General features: G+C 36.7%; 1 long non-coding RNA gene and 1 other non-coding gene across 4 annotated transcripts; one reads left to right on the forward strand and one right to left on the reverse strand.

Moving 5' to 3' along the window:
• Nucleotides 1-16857: 16857 nt before the first annotated feature.
• LOC146929326 (uncharacterized) lies at nucleotides 16858-20977 on the forward strand. 3 transcript variants are annotated; one of them, XR_015005991.1, is made up of 8 exons: nucleotides 16858-17369; nucleotides 18780-18874; nucleotides 18998-19141; nucleotides 19219-19311; nucleotides 19503-19573; nucleotides 20052-20092; nucleotides 20287-20596; nucleotides 20689-20977. It is a non-coding gene; the product is annotated as an uncharacterized LOC146929326 (long non-coding RNA). The 3 variants fall into 3 exon arrangements; XR_015005992.1 differs by having other exon boundaries at nucleotides 17052-17369; nucleotides 18998-19056; XR_015005993.1 differs by lacking the exon at nucleotides 18780-18874 and having other exon boundaries at nucleotides 18998-19056.
• Nucleotides 20978-21793: 816 nt separating this feature from the next.
• LOC146929327 (small nucleolar RNA R71) lies at nucleotides 21794-21900 on the reverse strand. The gene has a single exon (XR_015009118.1). It is a non-coding gene; the product is annotated as a small nucleolar RNA R71 (small nucleolar RNA).
• Nucleotides 21901-27595: the final 5695 nt, after the last annotated feature.

Here is a 27595-nt window from a genome sequence, read left to right on the forward strand (position 1 = left end):
GGAGTCGTAGGTTTAGGCTCTGATTAGGGTGTAGTGTCCTTATGTCATTTTGGGATTCTGTTTTTGTTTATTTGAGACTTGCCCTTTTGTCGGGACTTGGTGGATTTTATTTTGAGGATGTGTTGACCATGGCATGTATATGTTGGATGTATATGATTTGTTCCGCTGCGACTGTTGAGATTTTATATATATATGAATGTTGTTTCTTTGGATTTGGTTAGACGTAGCGTCTATTTCTTGAATATTTGTTATATTCGTGTGTTTTAGCGCTTTAATAGAAATAGGGTGTTACAAGTTGGTATCAGAGCCGTGGTCGGTCTTGTCCGGACTAGCATTTGTTGATTTTCCTGTTTGTACGCGAATGGTAATGGATTACCTTCGGTACTTGTATTGTTGTGTTGTTGTTCTTATTTGTTGGTTTGGTTTTGGTGTAGAAGTGAGATGGCCGGTGGTAGAGATGATGGAGCGATTACAGAGGCTTTGATTGCAATGGAACAGGTGTTGGCTCAGACTAATGAGCAGGCGGCGGTTGGTCATCGTGATCCTGGAGAAGCTGAGGAGCGGACGCTTAATCGTTTCTTACGAAACAGTCCGTCGACGTTCAAGGTAGATATGACCTGGATCGAGCTCAGACATGGATGCAAGCCATGGAGAGGATCTTTCGTGCTATGGTGACTAGTGAGGATCAGAAGGTCAGGATGGCTACTTATATGCTTGCTGAAGAGGCTGAGTATTGGTGGACCAATGCTAAGGGGAGGCTTGAGGCTAGTGGAGAGGCTGTGACTTGGACTAGGTTCAAGACTGAGTTTTTGAGGAAGTATTTTCCTGAGGATTTGAGAACCAAGAAGGAAGTGGAGTTCTTGAACTTGAAGCAGGAGAACCATTCAGTGGCTGAGTATGCTGCAAAGTTTGAAGAGCTTTCAAGGTTTTGTCTGTGCATCAATGATGAGGATGCAATGGTTTCCAAGTGTGTGAAGTTTGAGAGTGGTTTGAAGCCCAATATCTACTAGTATATGTGTATTCAGGAGATCCGTAATTTTGACACTTTGGTGCATAAGTGTCGTATGTTTGATGAAGCTGGAAAGGTCAAGGTGAACCACTATAAGGCGATGAATGAGAAGAAGGGAAAAGTCCATAGATTTGGGAAACTGTATAGCAAGGACAAAGGAAAGAAGAAAGAAGGTGGTGGAGGCTCTAAGTTGAATGTTGCTGAGGTTAGGTGCTTCAAGTGTGGCACATTGGGTCATTTTGCTAATGATTGCAAGAATGGTGATAAATGTTACAAGTGTGGGAAAGCGGGTCACAAGGCGTTTGAGTGTACTACTCATTCTGAGGTATGTGTTTTTATCAATATTACTCCTTTGATTGCAATTATTGATACTGGTGCTACTCATTCTTTTATCGCGGTTAATTATGTTGAGCCTTGGGGTTTGGTTGTGACTCCATTGTCTCGAGGGATGGTTATCGACACCCCAGCTAGTGGTTCGGTGACTACTTCTTTAGTGTGTGCTAAGTGTCCTATTAGCTTTGGTAATGTTGATTTTGAGTTGGATCTTGTGTGTCTTCGGTTGAAGCATATGGACGTGATTTTTGGTATGGATTGGATGTTATCTTTTGGTGTTAACATTAATTGTTTGACCAAGAGTATAACGTTTTCTAAGCTGGTAGCTGAGGAAGGAGGGAAGTTCTTAACCGCGGAGCAAGTGAAGAAGTCTTTGGATGGCGAAGCTAGTGTATTCATGATGTTTGCTTCCTTGAAGGAGAGTAGTGAGAAAGGAGTTGGTGATTTGCCGGTAGTGCAAGAGTTTCCAGAAGTTTTTTCGGACGACATTACTGAGTTACCGCCGGAGAGGGAAGTTGAGTTTGTAATTGATTTGGTGCCAGGAATGAGTCCTATCTCGATTGCGCCGTATCGAATGTCTGCATCAGAGTTGGGTGAATTGAAGAAGCAGTTGGAAGAATTGCTTGAGAAGCAGTTTATCAAGCCAAGTGTTTCACCGCGGGGAGCTCCTGTGTTGTTGGTTAAGAAGAAGGATGGAAGCATGAGGTTGTGTAACAGCCCGATTTTCGTTAGATTTATTTTATTATTTATTTGTGTTTGTTATATGTGCTCTTATGTGATTAATTGCCTCTGTGTGTATTTTTGGTTGGGGTTCGTAGAATTCGGTGTTAGAAGGATATTTTAGTCATTTTGGACTTAGGGGTATTTTGGTCATTTTGAGGGCAGGGGTAATTTTGTAATTTTTGCCGAAGGTTATTTTTAGTGCTTAGTGAGGGTTTTATTTTACTAAGTGTTGGAGAGTGTAGTAATTATTTCATTTACCGTTAAGTGACCGTTAGTGTTATATTTTACCGGTAAGTGAGTAGTAACATTTTTGAGGTTGAATTAGAAATGGGTTAGGCCCATTAAGGTTTGTGAGATAAGCCCATTAAGTGAGCCTTTATAAACTTGTGTTAGTGAAGAGATAGGGTTACAAACATTTTCATTTCATTTCACAATTAGAGAGAGTTAGAGAGAAAAGCTCAAGAGGAGAAAAAGGGTTTTGAAGAGAAGGGACTAGAGAGAGCTAGAAGAGGCTAGAGAATCAAGGGTTGGAGCTAAAGTGAGGCAATAGCTATTGATTGTGGAGAATTAAGGTAAGAGGGTTAGGCTTCACTCATAATTTCATAACTTTTCTCTTTTACCCATTTTCATGAAATTGATAAATTGGTTTTAATTGATGTAAATTCGTGCATAATTGTTGTTGTTATGTTTGAGAACATGATTTGTATGATAATTGTGTTGTTGCTGTTGAATTTGTATGTCAAAATGGATATATATGAATATGATATGATTTTGTGTGAAATTGATGAAGAATGAAGTTGTGGTTGTTAAATTGTGGATGATTTCATGATTAGATGTTGTTGTTGTTGTTGTTAGATGTGTTGTTGATGAATTGATGCATTGGGTATCACGAATTGGAGAATTATGATGAGATTTGTTGTTGTGGTTCAAATTTGTGAAGTTGTGTTAAGTTGTTCATGTGAAGGACCAAAATGAAATTTTGATATATGAAGTTGTTGGCTGAGTTTTTGATGTTGATGGATGAATTGAACTTGGTAGAATTTCTGTTTTCATGTTGCGATTTTGTTAGTCGAGTCGTTTGGGAGAAAACGGGATTTTCGTGTGAAAATTCGAGTGTTAACCGTTTTGAAAAATGAGTATGATGTGAGGTTTTGGTAAATGATTTTGGGATGCTTGAAACTTGAATTTTTCTGTACATTATGATAGAGCTAAGTGTTAGGAGAATGTAGGCGAAAACGGCGTCGAAAACGGATTAACGGTTTGATTTTTATGCTCGAAAACGTGAAGGTTAAAAATCTGATGCTGTCTGTCAAACTAAGAACGTGCCACGATGCGGGACCAACGTGCCACGATTCTGCCCAGAAATTTTAGTGTTTTTGACTCTGGAAAAATCGTGCCACGATGGGAGACCCACGTGCCACGATCCTGTTTGACAAGGAACCCTAAAAATACATTTTTCTTCAATCCAATTGCTTCCAAACTTGTTCCATAGTGTAGGGGCTTTATCCTAACCATCTAGGGGTGTTTTATGAAGGAAATAACTTTGTTTAAAAGGGGTCTATTGAGTTCTTATGTTGCTTGGCATTGAAATGAATTAATTAAGAGACGAACTTAGTGAATCGTATAATTTCGTTGTGTTTGGCCGATGAATTGCTTATGTAATCTCTATTGCACGTATATGTGACTTATGAGAATACATGGCATAGGCAATTGAACTTGTTTACTTGGTTTTGGCTTAGGTGCTCAATTATTTTCAATATTGTGATTTTTGAGACGAACTTGATTGAAAATGATCATTGAAGGCCAATTGCTTATGAACCCTCTATGATTAGATTGATATGATTATGAGATGATGTATGAATGGTTGTTAGGTGATTAATATGATGTTTGTGATCATATGTTGTAATTGTTCTTTTATTTGGAATTTTATGAAGTTGTTAAACTATATGATATAGTTGAATGTTGATGATAGCCGTTGATTTATAGCCGTTGATTATAGCCGTTGAATTGTTGTGAACATATGCATGGTGAAATGAGTCATATGTTCATGCATCATATGTCGTGTCGGATGTTATATCCATATTGTCGTTGACCGGATACTTGTATCCATATTGCCGTTGATTATAGCCGTTGATAATGATGTTTTTGTTGCATCATAAGGTGACGACCTTGGAGGAGTTTGGTACCACATGCATCTAGAGAAGAGTCTAGAGCATCATATGCATTTGAATAGTTGATGAGTTGTGTCATAATTGAATATATGACTTGGTGAATTGTGTGTTGGTGAAATTTGGTGAATCTTGTGATTGTGTGGATTGATGTATAAGTACATTGGTGGATTTTGTGGATGGTTGTGAATAATTGATTTATGCTCTAATTGCATGTCTTATTTGTTTGTACTTATACACTTGTGAATCTATTTGATGATAATTGATTGGATGATAATGATGAGGTGAGAATTGTATATGTGTATACATAAGATGTAGTGATTTCTTTGATGATGATGATTGATTGCTCGTAACTTGAAATGATGAATTGTACTTGTTGAATTAAGCATGCTGAATTGAGTAATGAGGTAAGTGATGTGATCATTGATTGATGTTGATAAATGAGGAGCTTTTGTTGATGACTTGATTAGAGGTTGAATATGCATGTTATGCTATGATAATAATGTGATAGCTTGAAATGTAAGTGATGGGGGATGATAATAATCATGTGATGCTAGTATTCTAGGAGGGAGGGTTATGTATATGTGATACGTGTATGATACACTTGTGGAGATGAACTTGGAATGATAATATGCATGTGTTGTGATTACTTATGAATATATGTATGGATTGTTATTCTTGAATATATTCTTTCATTTCCAATGTTCATGATAAATGTTTTTCGTGGATTATGATGATGTAATGCTAACCCTCAGTGGTCTGTGGTGGACCGCCTACCTTTCTATATGGACGGGTAGACGGCGTGCAGGATGCTTAGTTGTTTGCTTGTTGATGCCGAGGAGTGGAGTTCCTCTTTTTCATGCAAGTGTCTAGATTAGGGCTCTGATCTAGGATAGTTCTTGCATGTTGGTTTTTATTTTTGGACCATGTATTTTGGAGTTGAGATGTTATTTGTTATTTGAGATTTGGAGAATACAATTGTATTTTATTGAGATGTGGAGATGTTTTATGAATTATATGTATGTCCGCTGCTATGTTGTGTAACATGATCTTTATGCATGTATTTATGTGGTTTGATTCGAAGACGTAGCATCTATTTCTAGAATATGTTTGTATATTCGCGCGTTTTACCGCTTATTAGAAATAGGGTGTTACAGGTTGTGTGTGGATTACCGGTAGTTGAATAAGGTGACGATTAAGAATCGGTCTCCGCTTCCGAGGATTGATGATTTGATGGATCAGCTAGTTGGTGCGGAAGTGTTAAGCAAGATTGATTTGAGATCATGATATCATCAGATTAGAGTAAAGGCAGAAGATATATCCAAAACTGCGTTCCGAACGAGGTATTGACACTATGAGTATTCTGTGATGCCATTTGGAGTGTCTAATGCGCTAGGTGTCTTCATGGAATATATGAATAGAATATTTCATCCTTTTCTGGACCGTTTTGTGGTGGTGTTTATAGATGATATTTTGGTGTATTCGAAGTCGGAAGAATAACATGTGGAGCATCTGAGGATTGTGTTGGGAGTTTTGAAGGAGAAGAAGTTGTTTGCTAAGTTGTCGAAGTGTGCGTTTTGGTTGCGTGAAGTGAGTTTCCTTGGTTATGTGATTTCTAAAGGTGGTATTGTCGTGGATCCGTCAAAAGTTGATGCAGTGTTGCAGTGGGAATCACCTAAGTCTGTTTTCGAAGTTAGAAGCTTTATTGGTTTGGCAGGTTACTATCAGAGGTTCATTGAGGGATTCTCTAAGTTGGCGTTGCCATTGACACAATTGACTTGGAAAGGACAAGCTTATGTTTGGGATGCTAAGTGTGAGAAGAGTTTCCAAGAGTTGAATAAGAGGTTGACTTCAGCTCCAGTGTTGATTTTTCCAAATCCGAAGGAATCGTTTGTTGTGTATTGTGATACTTCTAAGATGGGTGTTGGTTGTGTGCTTATGCAGAATCGTCAGGTTGTGGCTTATGCTTCGAGGCAGTTGAAAGTGCATGAGAAGAACTATCCAACTCATGACTTGGAATTGACGGCCGTTGTGTATGTATTGAAGATTTGGAGGCATTATCTGTATGGTTCTAAGTTTGAAGTGTTCAGTGACCATAAGAGTTTGAAGTACTTGTTTGACCAGAAGGAGTTGAATATGAGGCAAAGAAGATGGTTGGAGTATCTTAAGGATTTCGATTTTCAGTTAAGTTATCACCCTGGAAAAGCGAATGTTGTTGCTGATGCTTTGAGTAGGAAGTCGTTGCATTTGTCTGCTTTGATGGTGAAAGAGTTGGAATTGATTGAGCAGTTTCGAGACTTGAGTTTGGTTAGTGAGTTGACACCGGATGGTGTGTGATGAGTCATTATTTAGTCTATTTTTATATGTTATTTAGTTTCGTTTTATTTAGATTTGAATTTATTTTATTTAAATATTGTTTCCTTTTTGAGCTATTTTACTTCAATTGCCTATTTTTATATTTCAGGAACGAATATTGGATGGAAGGAGTCTGGAGCTGATTCGGAGCGAAAATACGAAAGATTCGGGAACAAAATATATTCCCCCAGAGTCAGAAGCTTGGCACGGCCCGTGCCAACATGTGGCACGGCCGTGCCACCCTCCAGGATGCCTTTTGCTGCTTTTTCTTCGGGCCCAAGCTACTCTGTTTTAGTTTTACCGAAAAGCCCTTGTAATTGCTTAGATTTTAAGTCGATTGTAAGCTATAAATAGAGTAGCTCTCCATCACAAATATTCATCTTTATTTCTTGGAATTCAATAGTGACAATTGTTTTCTTAATAAAGTTCACCTTTTTATTTCTTTACTTTCTTGTAATTTATTTTATGTTTTCTCTCTTCTCCCCAATGTCTATGATGAACATGAGTGAGTAGACTTCTCTTGTCTTGGGAATGTTGGATAAGTCTAATGACATAATCCTAATCGAACCAAGCTTTAACCCTAATTTCACGTAACCGTAATTTCTAATCTAGATTCACCGTTTTAACATGAATTAACCATTATCAAACTGTGGAAATGAAAGTGGAGGGTTTGATAATTGTGAAGGAAAATCGAATACAACAGAAGGGAGTAGAAGCAGCGGAATAATTTCGATTTTCTTTCCTTGGATCATTACGAAATTCAAACATGAATCAGTGATTCGATTGTTACCTCGAAGTGTGAAATCTGAAAGCTGAAAACTGGAAATTGGAATCTCGATCACAGCCAAGCAAGCAGCAAGCAGCAAAGCCTCTAGCAAGTCCACACGAACAGTGCTCCTCCAATACTCGGTGCTAGCCAAGGAATCAGAAGTGCAGAGAAGAGGGTTGCTTCAAAAAAATGTGTAACCAAAAACTTCAGCACTAGGGTTCTATTTATAGAACTTCTAGTGTGCTCTGCAAGTCAGAAGTCACTATTGGGCTTCATTAAGCCCAACAACGAGTTTAGTAGTTTTGCTAACTAATTAGCGTCATTTACTAAACGCACCCCTTTATGTAAGTCATACTTATATATTTCTCTTTTGACTGTTCTTTGTGTGTGACCCTATAGGTTCTAGTCACGTTGGCAATAATATTAAATCTAATATTTAATACTATAAACAATGAGCGGTATCTAGCAACACATCATTGCTACCCAAGTGACAAGAATGTCAAGTGATCTGACGAAACCTTTCCATGATGATACTAATGTGTACAATTACTCCTTTGTCTCGATATCTTTATTGATCCCAAGGCATAGATATTGTCACCCTTGTATAGATCAATGTTTATATTTCTTGATTCCAAAATATACTGAATAACGAATAAGTCCAATATTTTATATTGACTTAGTTCGGCATGACCATGCAGTTTTACAGTCATATTTCATCAAGAGGCCTAAAGATATATCTCCTGTTTATGAGGAGGGACAAATCCCATCTAGGACACTCATGTCCCTCAGCATGCTTCATCAAGTACCCATCAACCAACGTTATGGTTATCCTTTTACAGACAACGTTAGAATGGCAACAAAGCACTTGAGTCCACATCTAGGGATCATAGTGGTTTCAGGTCTAAGAGCGATATACACTATTATCATTGTGAGAATATCTTATGACAATTGCATAACTTACTATGTAGTATTCTCACGGCGGGTCAATCCAGTATAAATATTACTCCTAATACTTATACCTATGTATAGACTTAATATCTCATATCTATGACCCATGAGATGCGGTCATCAGTCTACATACATAATAGTCTCGATGCTTTATTATTATCCTTTATTCATATTAAAGCTTTGACTACGGATGCATTTTAAGAATAGCGTTCTTTATGATAATGTAATCTCATGATTAAGTCACACTTAATTATATTATTACACGAACTATCTATTCTAAGGACTTTATTAACATTACATAAATATAATAAAGAGTGCCATATATTATTCAATAATAAAAGTCATGATACATAAGATAAGTTTAACATAAATTATTGGCCTCTAGGGCTTACACCAACAATCTCCCACTAGCACTAGAGCCAATCAGGCATAAACCTAATACCCATAGATCTAGTATGACCATCATGCTTCTGCTGGGCAAGAGCTTTAGTAAGTGGATCAGCAACATTCTCTAATGTTGGTACTTTGCATATTTTAACATCTCCTCTTTCGATAATCTCTCGAATAAGATGATAGCGCCTTTGTATGTGTTTGGATTTCTGGTGAGATCTAGGTTCTTTGGCTTGTGCGATTGCTCCATTGTTATCACATAGTAATTCAATGGGATCCATAATACTTGGAACTATTCCAAGATCAGAAATGAATTTCTTAATCCAAACAGCTTCCTTTGCGGCATTAGATGCAGCAATATACTCGGCTTCTGTTGTAGAATCAGCGACTGTTTCTTGCTTTGAACTCTTCCAGCTCACAGCACCGCCATTTAAGCAAAACACATATCCAGATTGCGATTTAAAGTCATCATGATCTGTCTGAAAACTAGCATCAGTGTAACCAATTACAGAGAGCTCTTCTTGACCTCCATAGATCAAGAAAGTATCCTTAGTTCTTCTCAAGTACTTAAGGATATTCTTGACAGCAATCCAATGATCATTGCCAGGATTAGACTGGTATCTGCTCGTAGCACTCAAAGCATACGAGACATCTGGTCGAGTACATAACATAGCATACATGATAGACCCAATTGCTGAAGCATATGGAATATCACGCATTCGATCCCTTTCTTCGTTAGTCGAAGGGGATTGAGTCTTTGATAGATTTATACCTGACGACATAGGGATGAATCCTTTCTTGGAATCATGCATATTGAAACGTCTCAGGACTTTATCTATATATGTACCCTGACTTAAGCCAAGCAATCTCTGTGATCTATCTCTATAGATCCTGATTCCTAATATATAGGAGGCTTCACCTAAGTCTTTCATAGAAAAGCATTTCCCTAACCAAGTTTTGATTCCTTGTAATGTAGGGATGTCATTTCCGATTAACAATATGTCATCCACATATAAAACCAGAAATGAGACTATGATCCCACTAACCTTCTTGTAAACACAAGGCTCATCTTCATTTTTAATGAATCCATATTGTTGTACAGTTTCATCAAAATGAAGATTCCAACTTCTGGAAGCTTGCTTCAATCCGTAGATTGATCGTTGTAATTTGCATACTTTCTTGGGTGCTTTAGGATCACCAAATCCTTCAGGTTGTGTCATGTACACATCCTCAAGAAGATTTCCATTAAGGAAAGCAGTCTTGACATCCATTTGCCAGATTTCATAATCATGGTATGCAGCGATAGCAAGTAAGATCCGAATGGATTTAATCATTGCAACTGGTGAAAAGGTTTCATCAAAGTCTACACCATGAATTTGTTTGAAACCTTTAGCAACCAATCGTGCTTTGTAGGTATTAACCTTTCCATCCATGTCGATTTTCCTTTTGAAAACCCACTTGCATCCTATAGGATTAATTCCTTCAGGTGCTTCAATCAAGTTCCAAACTTGATTTGTGTACATGGAATCCATTTCAGATTTCATGGCTTTAAGCCACTTCTCAGATTCAGGACCAGTAATGGCATCTGTGTAAGTCACAGGCTCATCTTGGTCCATGAGCAATACATCACCCTCTTTTGATATGAGATACCCATATCTCTCGGGTTCTTGACGTATCCTGCTAGACCTACGTGGTTCTTGTGTTACTGGAATAGGAATTTCTGTCACAACAGTTTGTGTATCCTGTTCCTGTTCCTCCATCGGTATGTCTTCACTTTGTGGGTCTTGAACTTCTTCAAGATCTACTTTGCTCCCACTGATTCTTTTGGAGACAAAATCCTTTTCAAGAAAGACTCCATTTCTGGCAACAACAATTGTTCCCTCAGAAGGTTTGTAAAAGTAGTATCCTCTAGTTTCTTTAGGATATCCCACAAAGAAACATTTATCAGATCTTTGTTCAAGCTTAGTAGACATAAGTCGTTTTATATAAGCTTCACAACCCCAAATCTTTAAATGTCCCACATTGGGTTTTCGATCATTCCATATCTCATATGGTGTCTTTTCTACCGCTTTGGATGGAACTCGGTTAAGTGTATAAGCTGCAGTTAATAAGGCGTATCCCCATAAGGAGTTTGGAAGTTCAGCATGACTCATCATTGATCGGACCATGTCTAACAAGGTCCGATTTCTCCTTTCGGAAACACCATTCCATTGTGGAGTTCCAGGAGGTGTGAGTTGGGACAAGATCCCGCATTCTTTTAGATGATTGTCAAACTCTAAGCTCAAATACTCTCCACCTCGATCAGATCGAAGCATTTTGATTTTCTTGCCTAGTTGGTTTTCTACTTCATTTTGAAATTCCTTAAATAAAGTAAATGATTCAGATTTATGTTTCATTAGATACACATATCCAAATCTACTAAAGTCATCAGTGAATGTGATGAAGTAGTGAAAACCTCCTCTAGCAGTTATGTTTAGGGGTCCACACACATCAGTATGTATGAGACCTAAAAGATCACTAGCCCTTTCACCTTGACCGGTAAATGGAGCCTTTGTCATTTTCCCTAACAAACAAGATCGACATGTTTCATATGATTCAAAATCAAAAGAGTCCAAAATTCCATCTTTATGGAGTTTAGAAATGCGATTCTCATTTATATGGCCTAAACGACAATGCCAAAGGTAAGTCGGATTTAACTCATTTGGTTTCATCCTCTTAGCATTAATGTTATAGATAGGCATATCAAGATCTAGGATATAAAGTCCATTAATCAAAATTGCATTAGCATAAAGAATATTATCCAAATAAACGGAACAACATTTGTCCTTTATTGTAAAATAAAAACCAGCCTTGTCCAAACAAGAAATTGAAATAATATTCCTGCTAATGGCAGGTACATAATAGCAGTTTTCTAAATTAATTAAAAGACCACTAGGTAAGGTCAATACATAAGTTCCAACAGCTAAAGCAGCAACTTTTGCTCCATTGCCAACTCTAAGATCGACCTCGCCTTTTGCCAATGCTCTACTCGTTCTCAGGCCCTGCACATCAGTACAAATATGAGAACCACATCCAGTATCTAATACCCAAGATGTAGAAGTAGACACTAATTTCTATAACAAAAATACCTGCAGAAGTAGTAGGAACATTTCCATTCTTCTTGTCTTCCAGATACTTTGGGCAGTTACGCTTCCAATGCCCCTGCTTGTTGCAGTAGAAGCACTTGCCTTCCTTAGCCACGCCTCCAGTAGGCTTCAAAGCTTTGGTTGATGGCTTGGCAACAGATTTGCCTTTGCCATTTCCCTTAGACTTATTAGGCTTCTTATGGTGCTTTTTGGACTTGCCATTATTAACCATTAAAACGGCAGCAGCCTTTCCCTTTCCCTTCATATTTTTCTCAGCAGTTCTCAACATAGCTGCAAGCTGTGGAAGTGTTTTGTCCATGTCATTCATGAGAAAGTTCTGGACAAAACTGCTGAAGCTTTCAGGCAACGATTGCAAGATAAGATCAACAACAAGTTCCTGCTCAAGGACAAATCCCAATCGAGCTAGGTTCTCAGAGTACCCAATCATTTTGAGCACATGAGGTCCTACGGGACTTCCTTCTGACAGCTTGGTAGAGAAAAGGGCCTTAGAGACATCAAACCTTTCATGCCTAGCCTGCTCTTCATAAAGAGTCCTTAGATGTCCGATCATATCGAACGCAGCCATCCCTTCATGCTGTTTTTGCAGCTCGGGAGTCATGGTGGCTAGCATGATGCAAGAGACTTCTACGGAATCATTGAGATGCTTGGTATGAGCATTTCTTTGAGCCGCAGGAGCTCCAGCAGGTGGTGCCTCAGGAACGGGTCCATCAAGCACATACAGCTTTTTCTCGTGGGTGAGGACAATCCTCATGTTACGGTACCAGTCAATAAAATTTGTTTCAGTCAATTTTTCCTTTTCAATGAGTGATCGCAAAATGTTGTTTGAAGCGTTATTGGCCATCTACAATTTTAAAATATACAAAATAAGTATCATGAAAATAACATATTTAATTTGGCCTTTAATTAAATACGCTCCCACTATTTTACTCAAATCAAATGACCTTCAAACATTTGACTCGGAAAATCCCGTTGGAAGATTTTCTAGTGGATTGAAATCCTTATTTCACCTTGCTTTAAGTCAACGGGGGCTGTACTTAAAACTCAGCTATTTAGGTAGGAATATTTCCAATTGTATCATATACAACTTTCAAATCAATTAGGTGAATAACTCTTTATTCAAATCTATCATATAGACATTACCCAATTATAGCTTCTAAATTTATTCTAATCTTATTAAAATTAATTTAGTTAAGTTAGACCCAAAAGAATAACACTTGGGTAAATTGGATTACCGCACCGCAACTTACTAGTATAAAATATGCGCTTCACGGAGGCAAAACCCACATATTCGATATTAGTCTTGAAGGGTGTTAAACTTTTGGAAAGCATTGAACTTAATATTTTGAATTGAAGGATTTTTATTAAATTTGATCTCACCTCACCACGGCTTATATATCACATATATTCGCACTCCAATCATAACATGCATAACAATTATACAATAATAAAAGTGACATGATTATGGCCTCCTAACGTTATGACTCTCTCAAGCCAATGAGAGAATCTAAACTAATCCTAGAAACGACCTTGCTTCTCCAAGCTGGACCTCCAGGACTATCCTAACGCCTTCAGCCCTATTACCTACTTGTATTCTATTTACATTACATAATAAGAAACTCGTTTTACATACGAGGGAGTGGATGAGAAGAGAATGTACAAATAGAATATGAGAGAGGCACGACACGCAGGCCGTATTTCAAAATCCAAACAAAATAAAATAAAAAGGACTAAGGCCATAATCATTCACACACATAATAATAACAAACACACTTTTATTATTATTAAGGTCTTATAATTAAAATAAATTAAATTAAAATTTGACATATGATCACACTACGCAGATTAGCTGGGTGTTTAATTGAGTACCAAAATATATTATATTGAGTACAAAAATATATTATATTAAGTACAAAAATATCTCATATTATGTACCAAAATATATTTTATTGAGTACCAAAATATATTATATTATGTACCAAAATATATTTCAGATCAAGTACTAAAATATATTAGATTGCATACCAAAATATCTCAGATTGTGTTCCAAAATATTCTAGATTGCGTATTTCGCATCAACACTTGACACGTTTCTGATTACCCTAATCCCGCATAACAATCTGATCTTATTAAACAAGTACTCTGATTGTTTATTCATATATCATGATCGAGTCTAGGATGCTTCACCAGAGTACATAGAATCGGTTACGAAGCTCCATACATCAGATCAATTAATATAAACAAATATCATCTGACTTATTTAAACTATGATCAAATCCAGTATATCACATACACTGTTGTTATACAAAATTTACCAATCATGCTTCTGTCGATATGTATAATCGAAAGGTTTGATGTTTCACCAGAAACGGTTTCTGAAACATCAAAGCAAATCGAAAAGCCATGCACATAGACGTGATTGATATTATTATTAACTGCGTTTTATGATCGATCAATTATGATCCTGTCGATATGTATAATCGAAACGTCGATGTTTCACCAGAAACGGTTTCTGAAACATCGAATCAAATCGAAAAGCCATGCACAGAAAACATAATATAATACGATGCCAATTTTTAATTCTCTTTATTATTTAATTTCGTTCAATATGTTTAATCAAATTAAAACATAAAGCGGTAACAAAACAATCTGATTCAAGGTTTCGTAATTGGCTCTGATACCACTGAAGGAAAATCGAATACAACAGAAGGGAGTAGAAGCAGCGGAATAATTTCGATTTTCTTTCCTTGGATCATTACGAAATTCAAACATGAATCAGTGATTCGATTGTTACCTCGAAGTGTGAAATCTGAAAGCTGAAAACTGGAAATTGGAATCTCGATCACAGCCAAGCAAGCAGCAAGCAGCAAAGCCTCTAGCAAGTCCACACGAACAGTGCTCCTCCAATACTCGGTGCTAGCCAAGGAATCAGAAGTGCAGAGAAGAGGGTTGCTTCAAAAAAATGTGTAACCAAAAACTTCAGCACTAGGGTTCTATTTATAGAACTTCTAGTGTGCTCTGCAAGTCAGAAGTCACTATTGGGCTTCATTAAGCCCAACAACGAGTTTAGTAGTTTTGCTAACTAATTAGCGTCATTTACTAAACGCACCCCTTTATGTAAGTCATACTTATATATTTCTCTTTTGACTGTTCTTTGTGTGTGACCCTATAGGTTCTAGTCACGTTGGCAATAATATTAAATCTAATATTTAATACTATAAACAATGAGCGGTATCTAGCAACACATCATTGCTACCCAAGTGACAAGAATGTCAAGTGATCTGACGAAACCTTTCCATGATGATACTAATGTGTACAATTACTCCTTTGTCTCGATATCTTTATTGATCCCAAGGCATAGATATTGTCACCCTTGTATAGATCAATGTTTATATTTCTTGATTCCAAAATATACTGAATAACGAATAAGTCCAATATTTTATATTGACTTAGTTCGGCATGGCCATGCAGTTTTACAGTCATATTTCATCAAGAGGCCTAAAGATATATCTCCTGTTTATGAGGAGGGACAAATCCCATCTAGGACACTCATGTCCCTCAGCATGCTTCATCAAGTACCCATCAACCAACGTTATGGTTATCCTTTTACAGACAACGTTAGAATGGCAACAAAGCACTTGAGTCCACATCTAGGGATCATAGTGGTTTCAGGTCTAAGAGCGATATACACTATTATCATTGTGAGAATATCTTATGACAATTGCATAACTTACTATGTAGTATTCTCACGGCGGGTCAATCCAGTATAAATATTACTCCTAATACTTATACCTATGTATAGACTTAATATCTCATATCTATGACCCATGAGATGCGGTCATCAGTCTACATACATAATAGTCTCGATGCTTTATTATTATCCTTTATTCATATTAAAGCTTTGACTACGGATGCATTTTAAGAATAGCGTTCTTTATGATAATGTAATCTCATGATTAAGTCACACTTAATTATATTATTACACGAACTATCTATTCTAAGGACTTTATTAACATTACATAAATATAATAAAGAGTGCCATATATTATTCAATAATAAAAGTCATGATACATAAGATAAGTTTAACATAAATTATTGGCCTCTAGGGCTTACACCAACAAATTGTTAATCCATCATCTCAAATATCAATTCATAATGCGAAAGCGGAGCTTTGATATTGGAACAAGTGAATGTAGACAAGAATTGCAAAGGCAGCGAACTAGTCTTTGCAATTCTTGAGACATGTGTAGTTTCAATCCTATAAGCTTCTTCTAGTAATCAAGTCAGCGAAATAGGCTTCGTTGCTAGGGGTAAACTCTCACCGGACTTGATCGGAAAGGTGATGGGCTAAGGGAAACCGGTCTTTAGAAATTAAGGTGTAAAACATGAAATTAGAAGTTAAGGTCTTGGTTAGTGAAGGACTTGTTATTATGACGAACCAATGATCCCAAGGCTCTTTTTATTATTGTTATTTACTTTCAAACAACTGAACCTCCTCTTTTATAATCTTTCTCCTCCTCTAATCATTCTCTTAAAGTTAGTTAAATTGAACAACTCCCTAGCGGAACGATACTCTCTTTTACTACTACTTTGATAGACCGTGCACTTGCGGTTTGGCCTATTAAATTTTTGGCGTCGTTGCCGGGGAGTTAACTAATTTAATTAACTTTTTCTTAGTGATTAGAATTCACTAGTACAAAAAACACTTTATAGTGTAAGTCCTTAAGTCGGTTGACTTGCCACCCGACTTAACAAAGGAGGCGGTGGCAGTCCTGTAATTATTTCTAACTATGTTAGGTCAAGTCTTTTGTGTCCCGACTTAGCAATTATAAAAAATAAAAAGAAAAATATTTTGTAGGTCAGGTCTTTGACCACTCGACTTAAGAATACTTTAAATATGTTTTTTTTTTTCAGAAATGGAATACTTTAATTTTTTTTTTTGAAGGAGACTTTAAATATGTTAAATATCATACTGAATTAATTAATAATAAAATATACTTTGCCTCTTTCTTTTTTCTCACACTGATCTTCTTTCATCTTTAGGAACCCTTACGAAACCCTATGTCTCCAGTTCTTCTTCTTCTTCAATTCACCATTGTCTTCTCAGATTATGCATCTTCATATTCTTCTTCTTATTCTTCTTCAAATTCACTTCCCGTCTCTTTCGCTCATAATAAAAAAGATTTGTCTCTCGCTCCAAATTCAAATCACTCACTGAGAATCATTGAGAAACCCCAAAATCAATTCATTGTTTTCTCAACTCATGGCAACATAGACCACTCTAACCTCTCGTCAATTTCACCAAAATTTCATAAATTTCATATTTATCTGTTTCGTTGATTGTGGGTTTTCAGAATTCAATTCCATTACTCGTAGGACTACCAGCACTGTCGTTATTCCTTCCAACAATAAAGAGTCTGATGAAAGAAGTTGTTCGCACCGTAGGTATCGAAAGCGGTTTCGCCGATTCGGAGAATCAGAGTATATGGTCGGTTCGCACACTTGGCTTACCAGAAAACTAATTATTATACGTAAGCATATAATAAACCCCTTTGTTCTCTATCTTTTTGTGATATACTATTTAAGTTTAGTTACTTTGTGAAATTAGTATTTTGAACCTCTAATTGTATGAACATTACTAATTTTGAAGTTTTTTTTTATGATTTTTAATAGAGGAATTATAATAGAAAATCCTAAGGTGGGAAATTGGTTATGAGACAGAATAGATCGAGAGTTATAATGCTAACCATAGGGATCTCAAATTGGTGAATGGGATCCGATGTTAGTAAGCACAGCAGAAGCAATATTGTGTGATATTGAAACTAGAGTGAAGAGAGAGATATTGAGAGGAAGATATTTTGCTGAGAATGAATTACTTTCTCATTAGGATCCACTAAGGAATATATAGGCAAAGCCATTCTGTTAAATGAGCAATTTTAACTAATTACTACCACCTCAGCACACATGCTAGAAGTGTGATACAAAGGAAATGCTATCATATAAAAGGACATTAATTCAAATATATCTGTGTGTGTGTGTGTGTATATATATATATATATATATATTTATATAGCTAATGTTTTAATTCATATAAGCAATTTGTTTAGGCACTATAACAGTACTAAGGTGGTACTGTGACAGGTTATATAAACATGGAAAAGACAACATCTATGACTATTGGGTTAGAAGATGAGTCATGAGATGGAATTTTGCCAATGTATAGTGAGTGTAAAGAGATAATAAACAAGGATAAGACAACATCTATGACTATTGGTGTTGTTTAGAAATATGAATTGCAAGAGAGGTTCAATTATTTTTAGCTAGGTTTGTTCTTTCCTCAAGAAGATTTCATTAAGAGAGAGAGTGGTACTATGAAGTGAAAAACTCCAAAAATTGATACATTATTGGCGTCATATTCTTATCTACACTTCTATGGGTATGACACTCCTTGAACAGTGTTGTCAAATAGTGGCTATCTATGAAGCACAGACACCTCGAGGACTAGGCGTGTCGCGGTGTCCAACACTCCTATGACTCCCGTACGACACGTGTCGAACCGGTGTCCTAAATAATTTTTTTTTCTTTACTTTAACACTCCCACTATCGGTGTCCGACACCTATATAACACTCATACGAGCCGTGTCAGACAAATATCTTAAACAAAAAAAATATTCTCTCTTGCTTCCGCACACCATAGATACAAGAGTTACATATGTTTTGAGAAATGTTATCAATTAAGAGTTAAATAAAGGTAAAATACTATGATATCTTGTTGTAGAACTTCTTCTAATGACATAAATTGCTCGAGTTAGATGTTTATATATGTATTTTAATTTTCATTTTAGACGGTCTTTAAATAATTTAACATACATGTAACGGTGTCGGTGTCCTATATTTTTTACATTAGCGGTGTTGACGTGTCCATGTCACTGTCGTGTCAGGTGTCCGTGTCGAAGTCCATGCTTCATAGGCGGCTATAGCGTTATAGTGTAGTCAAATAATAAAGATTTCACTCACTCATCAGTTCACATTCTCGGTAAAGATTTTTGTCATAGTACCCTCACATTATCGGTTATCCTGCTTTATAATCTTTATTTAGTTACTATATGTTAGTTTTTTACTTTCTCTATTAGCCTAAAACTAAAGTTTAACTTTGCAGGCACAAGTCAGATCAAATTGAGGAAAGATAAGAGGGTCATGTGAAGTCTAATTCTTTAGGTTGTGTTTTCTTTTGCGTATTTTTGAGTCCTGGACAGGAAGTTGTTGTGCTAACTCAAACTGGGATGTAGTATTCTAGATCTTGGTTAGTTTACTTTTGGAGTTAATGATACTTTGCATATGCTTTCTCTTATGAGTGTGGCATCCGACAATATTTTGCAGGTAGTTCTCATTGGAGTCAGATTTTGATTGAGGGTTATGTGGTTCGACTACAAGTTGGGTGTGAGCTTGTTTAGATTTTTGCATTGCTCTTTGGTAATACTAATTGACAGTCTTTAATTTTGAAGAATTTTAGTATTTTCAATCCTTTTTGTATTCTATTGTTGGTTTTATGTTATGTTGCTGGCTCCTAATAGTATCTAGTGACTGATCGAGTGTATTGTTATGGATATCTTGTGCTTGTCCATTTCTAATAAAATTTCACTTTTTTTAAAAAAAAATTATAGGGGGTTGTGCTGAAAGTCAAAGGTGTACATGTTGGCAGATGCTTTCGACTTCAATTGTGACTTATTACCAGGTGAGTTATTTGGTGCTCTTAGTGAGGAAAAAGATGTTATTATTGGTATATGGTCTTCATGCAATTAAAAAGATACCGTTGATTGTGGACTTAAATAGTGAAAAGTGGATAAAATTTAAGGACCATTAACCAATGGTGTAGGATACTTGAAAACTTTTTGGTATATGGTCTTCAAGATGTTATTGGTATATGGTCTTCATGCGATTAAAAAGTTACCGTTGATTGTGGACTTAAATAGTGAAAAGTGGATAAAGTTTAAGGACCATTAACCAATGGTGTAGGATACCTGAAAACTTAGTAAGTGCAGCCATTTAGAGAAATAAAACTGTTGAAACCTACTGCCACCATTTGTTTCTCGTTCTATTTAAATATTATATTTTATATTTTTAGATAAACGCATCTATTTATTTGATATTTGGCGTTTCGATAAGTTCATCTATTTAATTGATATACTTATGAAATTTTTTTGCTTGAACAGACTCACCTTTGTTGATTCGAATGCACATGCCAACCCCAAAAGTGAGTTCCATGGAAATATCGCTACATCTATGTTAAACTTTAGCGTGCCTGCATCCAGTTTTTTCAGTGCTTGTAATAGCAAAGTTTCAGTTTGTTGCATTTTCTGCAGAAACAGATGAATTGCTTGGCACCATCTGCAGCTAATATATATATATATATGATCTGCCTCACTCTCAGCATTAATTTTGTTGCAGCGAGCTTGTGATAGCATCTGCAGCCGCTCCTGTGCCATATTAACCGATTGGTTTGACGGTCTGTCCAAAATTTCTTACTCTCTCATTTCTTCTTTTCCAAATGGCCCGCAACATCATGCCGAGTTTCTTCTGCTTCTGTTCGCTCAAAGCCATTAAGATGCTCAAAAAGGCATGCATGTACATGTGTGCATTTTGTACAGCCACGACAAAAAACTCAAATTGTTTTTCGCCAAATCAGCTCCGCTTTGTGACATTTCAAAATGGTTGTAACTTAGTTTCATCTTCATGTTCATAACACGGGCATGTTTTGGTTAGCTTTCCTACAACAACAGGCTTATTTTGTTGAGGTTTTTGAATTTTAAAATTGATTATTTTTACTGATTCCGGTTGCCTATTTTGTAGGGAGAAAGAAAGTTGGGAATGGCAGTTCAGCATTTCCATAGTCTATGAGGTACAAAGTTGCAATTGTGGAACTACAAGATGTGTTTATTATTTCATAGCAAGCCCTCTAATACTTGTTTTCTGAATCAGTTGTAGGCTAGTAGTCTATGTAGAATAAACACTTAAGATTATATAATATAATTACTTGTATTTTGTTGTCCGGTTCTTAATTTAGATCTTTGTGTAGTTGAAATCATGTACAAAAGCCTTGGCCAAAATTATATAGTTTGATTGCAGAACAGCAACAGAAGTATGATGATCATATTATAGCCATTATATTTTTTATTTTTTTTTAAATTAGTTTGCCCGTGATATAGAAGGGCAAACCTCCTTTAATTTTTTTTTTAAAAATACTACATCTTAGGTCGGTTAATAAGTTAACCGACTTAAAAAGTTATTTTCTTAAGTCGGCTCAAGATCTGTCTTAGCAAGACAAAACGTCTTATGACGGCGGCTATTAGGTCGGGCGCGCACCCGACTTAAAAGGCCTTTTTTAACCGACTTAAAAAGGGTTTTTTGCACTAGTGATTCTCTTCTTTTTCTTTTCTTTTTCTTTTACTTTTTCTTTTATTATTTTTCTGTTATCGTTAACTTCTTGGGTTCTCAATTTTTTATGCGAAAAATCAAAAATCGAGTGGTATTCATTCCCGAGATCGAAAGGTTTTTACATAAAAGAAAGAGAGACGTACGAAATAATACCGCCATGGCTGATCGCACTCTCAAAGAGTATGCGACGCCGTCTACGGCTGAGCCACAAGCTATTATTGTGTACCCAATGGTTGAGGATGACAATTTTGAAATCAAGCCTGCCCTTGTTAACTTGGTGCAGCAAAACCAGTTTTCGGGATCCCCCGCCGAGGATCCCAATCTTCACATCTCCGTTTTCCTACGAATTAGTTGAACCCTAAAAGAGAACCAAGAGGGCGTAAGACTTCATCTCTTTCCCTTTTCCTTAAGGGATAGAGTTAGCGCTTGGTTCCATTCTCTTGAAGTCGGTTCCATTAATTCATGGGATCAAATGAGGCAAGCATTCCTTGCCCGATTCTTTGCCCCCTCTAAAAATGCTAAACTAAGGGACCAAATCACACAGTTCAATCAAAAAGATAGGGAATCTCTCTATGAGGCATGGGAGCGTTTCAAGGAAATGCTAAGATTTTGTACCCACCATGGCTTAGAGAAGTGTCTTATAGTCCACACTTTTTATAATGGCTTATCTTATACCACTAAGATGTTTGTTGATGCAGCTGCAGGTGGAGCTCTAATGAAGAAGAACTACACGGAGGCATATGCCCTGATTGAAGACATGGCTCAAAATCATTACAATTGGACCGACGAGAGAGCCATCACTAGTTCTTCACCCTCCAAAAAGGAGGCAGGTATGTACGAAGTCTCTAACTATGATCACCTTACTGCTAAGCTTGATGCACTAACCCAAAAATTTGAAAAACTAAATGTTAGTGCTATCACTTCTTCTTCTACATCTCCTTCTTGTGAAATTTGTGGTATAACTAGTCATGCCGGTGTTGATTGCTAACTAGGTAGTGCTATTAATGGTGTTGAGCAAATGAACTATGCTCAATACAACCAAGGGATGAGGCAAAACCAAAACTTTTATAAAAACCCTCAAAATCCCTATGGACAAGTAGCACCACCTGACTATGCAATCAACCGTCTGAAATCTAATTTGGAAATCTTGTTGGAAAATTCTATTGCAAATCAAACTAAACAACTTCAAGAACTTAAAAACCAAACCGGATTTCTGAACGATTCTCTTTCCAAACTCACTACCAAAGTTGATTCCATTGCTACTCATTCTAAAATGCTTGAAACCCAAATATCCCAAGTGGCCCAACAAGTGGCCACCCTTTCTCAAACACCGGGAGTCTTTCCTGGTCAAACCGAAGCCAACCCTAAATCTCATGTTAATGCTATTTCTTTTGGGGGCAGTAAGTTAGGAGAAACTATTTCTAAGGTTAAAAACATTGAGAAAGAAAGTGTCAAGCTTTTAGGTGAGAAAACTGTGAAACCGCTTGATGAGACCCACACTCCTTCCCCTTTAAAACTTGCTAAGCTCAACTTGGAGGGTCAATTTAATAAATTTGTCAACATTCTTAAGAAAATCTGCATTAAGATCCCCTTTTCGGAAGCTTTGTCTAGGATGCCACTATATGCTAAGTTTTTAAAGGAAATTTTTTCAATGAAAAGGGCTATAGAGCATAGTGAGACAATAGCTTTAGCTAAGGACACTAGTGCGATTATCCAAAGGACACCTCCTAAGCTTAGAGATCCAGGTAGCTTTGCCATACCTTGTGAAATTGGGAATGAAACCATTAACAAAGCCTTGTGTGACTTAGGAGCTAGTGTTAGTTTGCTGCCTTTGTCCCTCTTTAAGAGGATGGGGATAGGAGAGTTGAGACCTACCGAATTAGTCTTGAAATTAGCTGATCGTTCTACCATGAAACTGGTTGGATTTGTTGAGGACATACCTGTTAAGATAGAAGGGATATACATCCCAACTGATTTTGTGGTCCTTGACATTGAAGAGGACGATGACGTCCCTATAATCCTAGGTAGACCTTTCCTCGCCATTGCGGGAGCTCTTGTTGATGTTAAAAATTGTAGGATTGTCTTTCAATTGAGTGATAAAATGGTAGGCTTTGAGTTGGAAAATGTTATGAAAGGTCCCGCTCTTTACTCTTGTTGCATGCTTGAAGATCATGATGTGAAAGAACGTTTCATAGCATCATCTACACAACATGATCTCTTTGATCCATTCTAAGGACTCTTTCTAACCGTCAATCTAATGACTTTAAACGAGCGCTTCGTGGGAGGTAACCCACGCATTTAATTGCTTTGCTTTGTTTGTTTTTCTTTATTTTAAGTTGTTTTGTAGGTAATTGTCCAAGTATGATTCAAGGAAAATGAAAAAAATATTGAAGCCCCTGACCAGAACGTTGGCACGGCCCGTGCTAAGGTTGGCACGGCCGTGCCACTCATTTTCAAACCAAAAATTGCCCAACTTCCAGAATATTGGCACGGCCCGTGCCAAGGTTGGCACAGCCGTGCCCGATATCTACCCCTCCTATAACACAAAATTTTTCATCTTCTTCCTTCATTTTCACACATAAACATCTCTCTACTTTCAAACTTCTCTCTATAACTCCATAACCATCCACCTTCAAACCTTCATATCTCCATCAAATCTCCACCAAACCAATCAATTTCTTCCCCAAATCAACTCTAAACTTCATTCTAAACAAAACCCTTCCATCAAAAACAACTTTCATCCACCAAAACCCATAATTCACCAAATCCTTATTTCCCTAAACCTAACCTAAAAACAACAAATTCTTAAACCAATTTCCACATCTAAACTCATAACACTTACTTAAACATCAAACCCAAACCTAAACCAACCTTTTCCACCAAAATTCTTTCCAAACCCTAACCTTCACCAAAACTCAAGGTCAACCCAAGGTCAAGGTCTAATGGCTTCAAGGAGAAGTGGAAAAGAACCAGCAAGCTCTTCCGGAGGACCTCCACAAAAGAAACGAGCACCGGCTAAGAATCATGGCATCGTCTTCAAAGATGACACCGAAAAGGCTAGGTATAAAGTTCTTATCTCTAAACTTTGCATCCTTCTAGGTACCCTGACTCTCATACTTTAAATGTCTTAGAGATTAGGGACAATGCTTTTTGAACTGTTGAATAGATTAGGATGGGGTGAGATGCTTAGACCTATGAGGGGGTATGAGAACAACACTTATGAGTTTTTAAGTTCTATACAATTCAAGAAAGATAAGTTGAATTTCGATGACCCCGATCATAGAGTCTCCTTCCGGCTTTTGAATATTGATTACGAGATGTCCCTTGAAATTTTTTGCACCTAAATGGGCTTCACAAATGCGGGGTTCATCCATGACTCTTAGAATCAAGCTCTAAAGCTGGAAGATTATGACCCTGCTAGCTTTTGGAAACGCATCACCGGTTTAAATCAATATGTTCCACGTTCCAACAAGGCTAGTAACATTCACAATCCAGTGCTTAGGTACCTCCAAAGAGTGATGGCTTGTACAATTTGGGGTAGGAAAGAAATAGGAACATGTAGGACGGATGAACTCTTCATGCTTTGGGCTATGCTTAATAATAATCCCTTAAATACTTGTTTTTACATGCTTGATTACCTTGCCTCCATAGGAACTAAGCCTGATCATGTAGTTGATATAGTGGTGGGTGGTATTATTACATTCATTGCTAGGAAGTTTTGAGTGAGTGAGGAGGAGGGGATAAAAACAATTGAGGGCAACAATAGGCTTAACATAGAGACCTTCATCTCTATGAAATTCATTAAGCATCGTCCACCATTGCAATATGCCCTTAAACTCAATGTACCTATTCTATTTTTGCTTCCTAACCCATCTCGGACTAACACCGAGGTGGAAGAAAATCTGTTGTATGTTGATAATGTCTAGGTACATGAGACACAAAATCTTGATGAAGGAGAAAGTGCTAACTTGCACCATGAGGGAGAGCACCATGACCAAGAAGCCGGTGAGCTAAATAACAATGAAAGATGGTCATGGATGCACACCGAGATTGAGAGGATAAGCATCGAGCAACAAAGGCAAGGTGTTGAACTTTTGGGGCTAAGAAATGATGTCCAAAGGGGAAACCGTATGACAGAAGAAAATAATGAAATGCTCCGAAGGATGATGCACCACTTTCATCTCCAAGGTCCTCATTATGGACCTCAATAAGCAATTGTGAGTTTTCCTCTTCCTTTCTTCCCTTATCTCTCCTTCTTATCTCCCTACTTCTTCTTCTTCTACTCATTCTTCTTCTTCTCTTTTTTCTTTTGAATCATTGAGGACAATGCTTCCCCTAAGTGTGGGAGGGCCTAATAAAGTGTCTAGAGTCCTAGTGTTCCAAACTCCCTTGAACTTTATTCATTTGTTTTGTTTTTATAGCGAAAGGCATGATTAAGTAGCTTGTTTTTAATGAAAATCATGGCATTATTTTTTTTTTGTTGTCTTCTCTTAAAAAGGTTGTTTCTAGTACATGAAAATAATTTCTTGTGGTTTTAGTGTTCTTGCTATACCCACATCATGTTTTATTGTCAAAAATTCTCCAATGAGAAAAGCACTCAGTTGCAATCTTTGAGTAAGTGTATGAATAGGTATTTTAAGGAACTCGTTCTATCTTTAATAGTAACTTAGACAATTAAAACTCTTTAGAGTAAAAGTAATATAAGTTTGTGTGGGAAATAATTAATGTGCTTTATTGTTATATTCTATTTCAAATTGTTAAAGTTAAATGGGGCAGGAGAATGGCACCAACATGTGGAGGAAAGGACACTCCCTAACTTCCTAATTGTGGTGGTTGTTTTATCTTGGTTTTTCGGGTGTCAAACATTGATTAAGTTTGAACCTTTTTAACCTTTGATATCTCATTTTTTCTTGGGAAGGGAAAAATAAGAAAAACCCTTGAGAATCGAGGTCCGGGAGTTGTTTTCGTCATGGGAAGGTGTTAGGCACCCACAACGACTATAGTATCCTATAGGAACCGTCTTTACTTTCTACGCGCGCGCTTTATTTTTAAATGCTATTTGAAAGTGTTATTTACACCTAAGGGTTTGCTAGGTTAAGAATTGGAGGGAGAAGAATGTGTTTGAATTTTTATTTTATTGGAATTGGAGAAGTTTTGACTTCTTGCCTACATACCCCTTTTAAGGGATCAAAATCCATGTAGTTCTCTTCCAAAAAATGTTTTTGATTTTGTTGGTTGATTTTAATTTTGAAAATGGAATTTTGAAGAATAAGAGAGAGGCCTCAAGGGCATAAGATTTGGAAAATGTGAGGTGTGATTAGTTACTTTGCAAAAAAGGTCTAAGTATTTAGCAATTGTTTTATCATTTATTAAGAAAATAAAAGGGAAAATTCAATGGGATTTTGATCCCAAGGTTTCTTTGGAAAATTATTTGAGTGAAGTTGTTCACAGTTTTTGGAAAAGAGAATTTTCCTAAGTATCGTGACTCCTAAGCATACATCTAAAGCATACGTTCCCTAAGCATACATCTAAAGTATCCATGTGATGTGTGTGCATGTGTCGGTGCTTGTGTCGGTGTACATCATTAGAGTCCATTGTCCGTTACATATGCCCTAGTTTACATTCTATGGTCTTGCAAGAATTTAAAAGCATAAAGAATATTACATAAGCCTATTTTACATACTATTTGCTTGCAAGTAAAATATAGAAAGAAAAGAGAGAAATATGCAAAATGAATATGCAAAATACTATGGAATATGAGACATGAAACAAAAGGAGTTAGTAGCACAAATGAAATAGAAACAAGTAACAAATGCATAGTGAAACAATTATAACTTGGCAAAAAAAGTAAACCAACAAACTTAACCAAAAATGACAAAAAGGACTTGAAACTCAATATAACCCTAAAGCAAGTTTAAGACTTAGATTCTCATGACATTGGGAAATTTTATGTGACTTACTTCAAGGAAAAACATGAGGATCAAGGAAAAATAATACGCCAAAGATTACAAGGTTTTCAAGTTCTTTATGCACTTTATTTCACAAGAGATTTTCACATTATTTACCAAACACAAGGTCCACAATAAATCAAAACAGCAAGCATACACCAAAACAAAAGGCAAATTCACTCCCAAAATTACATGTCCAAAGCCACAATTATATGCCAAAATCTAAGTTCGAGATCACATCAAAATTTTCACAAAAGTCTTAACAAAAAGTGAGCTAAAAGTAAGAAAAAAGTCACACATAATCTTGAACTGGATTTTAGCATGAAATCACATTCCAAAATACATGTCTTAAATGCCAAAATCACCACAAGAAA

Source organism: Medicago sativa, chromosome 4 (genome assembly GCF_051527215.1).
Source record: "Medicago sativa cultivar Bolivia chromosome 4, Bolivia_mono, whole genome shotgun sequence".
NCBI lineage: Eukaryota > Viridiplantae > Streptophyta > Magnoliopsida > Fabales > Fabaceae > Medicago > Medicago sativa.